Source organism: Arachis duranensis, chromosome 6 (assembly GCF_000817695.3).
Source record: "Arachis duranensis cultivar V14167 chromosome 6, aradu.V14167.gnm2.J7QH, whole genome shotgun sequence".
NCBI lineage: Eukaryota > Viridiplantae > Streptophyta > Magnoliopsida > Fabales > Fabaceae > Arachis > Arachis duranensis.
In genome coordinates, this window is record NC_029777.3 from 110,464,571 (window position 1) to 110,468,816 (window position 4,246).

General features: G+C 26.3%; 1 pseudogene; it reads right to left on the reverse strand.

The window, feature by feature from the left end:
• Positions 1-1,600: 1,600 nt before the first annotated feature.
• Positions 1,601-1,781, reverse strand: LOC127740005 (uncharacterized; annotated as a pseudogene).
• Positions 1,782-4,246: the final 2,465 nt, after the last annotated feature.

Here is a 4,246-nt window from a genome sequence, read left to right on the forward strand (position 1 = left end):
GATTAAAGTTAAGCATAATAAACACCAAAATATATTTGTATTGTAAATTAGTTATTAAATAAAAGCATAATATATTAATTTTAACCAATGAATTAGATATTTTTATTCGTGAGCCTTATATTTGACATCAATCTTCCTTGATCATTGATGACTTGAACTCATCAATCATCATGATCATGATGATGTATATGTGAATTATTTTTGTCATGCATGTTAAGAAAAGAATAATAGAATAGAATGATCTAAGATGCATAAAGAAACAAATAGCATGCATGCAATAATGGATAGAGTTTGAGAGTGTAATAAGAACACGTGAGTGATTGAAGACATGACATACAATGCTTAAAGGTGAAAAAGGTTTTATAATACAAATAGTAGGACATCAAATCCTCTATGGTGCTGCAACCAACGACAAATTGGTTGGTTTCTAAGGAGTGGAAATAGATCCGGTTAAGTCAGGCTTCATCCTTAACATGTAAAGTTTGTAATAAAATTTATTGGTTTAATTTAGATCTAATTTATAGTCTATTATAAATTATTTACTGAGTATTAAGTTTAGGTGAGTTCTACCCAACCCCCTCTATTTCAACATGTAATTTACCCCTCGTGACGTGACATGCTTTAATTGGATGCTTAGTTTTAGTTTGAGTTAATTTAACTCAATAAGAGTTAATATGTTAACTAAAGTAGGGTAATTTTGTAATTAAATATTTTTATAAGAGAGATAAATATATAATTTCTATAAACATTAAAAAATAAAGTTATATTTTTATTATTGTGTAGAAATTCAATTTACCCAGTCCCATTTCTCTCTGAAATTGAAAGAAAAAATCAACTCATTGGGTGTTCCATATTTTGATGAACCAGGAAATAAGGGTGTGTTTGGCAACCACGTTCAAAGAGAAAAAGTACGTTTAGATATCTTGAAAGCTGTAATTTTTTGTTTGGCAAATTTTTGATTCATGAACGCAGAAGTGATTTTGCATTCAAAACCACGTTTTCAAGAAGCAACAATTTTAAGCTTCTGCGTTTCACCAACGGGCTTTTAGCCATCAATACTCAATCTTTATTTATCTTTTACCAATTTTATCCTCTATGCATACTATTGTATTATTTATATTATTTTTGTTTATATGAACTATCTTTTTCTATTATTTACTATTTTTTTTATTAATTATTTATTTGATATTATACACTTTTATAATTATAATTTTTTTGTATTATTTTTATTTTTTTAATATAATATATTGATCCTATTAAGAAAGTAAATTAAACAAAAAATTAATTGTAAATAATAATAATAAAAAATTATAACATATTAAAAAAGAGTACAAAAATTATTTAAGTTGATGTCTATTTTAGTAATTTTGTATCTAAAAGTGATTTTGAATAGTGTAATCCAAACAACATTTATTTTACTATAATTCATTTTGATATAAATATTGCCAAACATAAATCACTTAATACAAACTTACTTTTCATCAAAATCAAGTTTGCAAAATTAATTTTATTAAAACTCCCATTTGCAAACTGTAATCCAAACACACACTAAGTATTTAGAAAAAATAACTAATTAAATGGCCAGGGAAAAAATATTTGAGTCTGTCCGTGAGACCATCTCGACCTGTAGCGTGAACGATCCTCCACCGTTCAGATGGCATGCGCTTTGGAACAATTAATCACGCTCTGACCTCACGGTCATAGTTCAACCAAAGTCTTCTTAGAACTCAAGGATACAGATGTACGAGCCTATAGAACAGATCTTGTTCAAGTAAGGTCGTGTTCTGTGTTTTGTGTTCTTTGTGTTTAGTTATAAAAACTGCTTTTGTTTGGTGAACCTAGCCCAGACTAAGTTTACGTTTGCGAAATTCAGAAAATCTTAAAATTTAAGAACGTGAAATCGATTATGATGGCTTTTTATGATGATAGTGTAGAAGGGGAAGACGAAAAAGAAGATGAAAATAATGATGATGATGATGATAATGATAGTGATGGTGACGATGATATGGGATTTCTGGATGGCATTGAAATTAAATTTGGAGGTATTTAATTACATAATCACCCACTTTGGGCTATAATTTAATTACCAATAATTTAACCATAGTTAACATAGCAACCAATTAAAAGATGACATGTCACAGAGGGTAAATTACATGTTATTATAGGAAGGGTAGGCTAGAATTTACCTTAAGTTTATTAGTCTGTTATCAAATTTAGCCTCATTTAAAATTTATTTAAAGATTTAATAATTTTAAAAATAAATAATTAAATAAAATCAAGGATATTAAATATATTTAAAAATAAAAATATTTATATGTAATTAAAGAAACAAATAACCTAATAGATAAAAATCTAAATGAAATAAAAGATATAAAACTATTAAGCCTTTACCATTATATTATTTTATAATAAAATTATAGATTTAGATATTTTTAAAGGTCTAGATTAACCTAATAAATTTAACTGACTATTTCATAAATCTGAGTCTGACCTGTTAAAGAATTTAAACTTTTAACATAGTCTGAATTTGAATTTATTTTTTATCAGATCAAGTCAACACACAAGTTAGATTAGAGACCCTGATCGATCTTTTTCTACCCTAGTTCCAAACAGTAAAATTAAACAAGAAAATAATAATAATAATAATAATAATAATAATAAGCAAAGAGCCTTGTGACATATAATAGAGGAGTAGTAGGGTGGTTATGGGGTAGTTTCCTTGCATTTAAAAAAATACAATTTACTTTCTTAAACTTTCAGTTCATATAAACATATATTTTTAAACCTTTGAAATATGGTTGAAGAAATTACTACATAGTGCTCAAAAATTCTAGTAGTTTTTTTTCAAAAATAATATCCCTCACATGATGATTTTCATTAGCATGTGTATTCTGAATATAATAATAGATTTAGAAAGAAAATAGAAGTTAGTAGAAAAAATTTTTATATACTATTTGAAACTTTTAAGTAGCAAAATAAATTGCACATTTTGAAATTTTAAGAGATAAATTTTAGTCAATAATTAAACAAAGACTTGTATATGGATTTCACAATTTCGCTCAATAAATAAGATAGTTGGCCAGTAATTTTTGGGTAAGATTCCTGAATAAATTGTATACAAGCCAAGATGAAGAGCATGATATTAAATTGATTTTTATTTTATTTTATTTTATTTTATTTTATTGTTGTTTGACAGTTGGAGGAGGGTTTGGCATTGATCCAAGATGGAGTGTGGAACCAAAAAGGAGCAAAAGGGTTGGCGTAATTGTCCTTCAAAAATTTATATGAATTATGAACCTCTCAATCTCAACCCTACTTGTGTGCTTGGGAGTTTATTCTCACACATCCCATATGCATTTTAGAAAATCTTGTCTCTAAATGCTGTAACAGACCAAAAAAATAAATAATTTAATTAATTTTGATAATATTTAAAAATATTATTACAATTAGGACTATAATATTTTAATTTTTCATAATACTTATTCTCAAATTAAAAAATATCTTTAAATATTAAAAATATATTATTTTAATTTTAGTCATACTTTTTAAATAGTATTAAAATTATATAACTACTATCGTAATTACTATAGCATGAACCTTAATAAATAAGTGAAAACTCAGGTGCAGTCGACTTCACGCGAAGTTGATACCTGAGAGCCGTTAGATGATTTTATTGAGTTGACTAAATTTTCATCTAACGGTTCTTAAGTATCAACTTCAGCTGAAATCGACTTCACCTGAATTTTCACTTAATAAAGATCAATGGATATGAATGATTATGTTTAATTAAGTATTTATTCTTCGCTGTTTGCTCATCACTTTTTTTTTTTGGTTCTTTTTTGGTTCCCGTTGGAGTCCTTTACAATGCAACTATGCAAGTACATAGATCAATTTTATATTGGCTCTTCTATCCAATTTAAATTGAATTTTATGTTGACTAGATCATATTTCTTAATTCACTTTACTTATTTTATTTTCCTTGTTCTTATAAATTTAATAAGTATCTAAAATAAATACCAACTTAAATGTGCTCATAGCCAATACTCGCATTATTGCTCTTGGAAAAATATAAGAAAATGTCTAGACAATGACAATCATAATGTAAGGGATTAAGTAATTAATTCTATCTTTTTTGTTTTTTTGAAACACTAGAGTAAAGAAATAAAATAACCCCAATGGACGAAAATAAAGAATTATATTGAATTCGTGTTCATTATTGCTTTTCTTATAGAATGAGTAATGAATA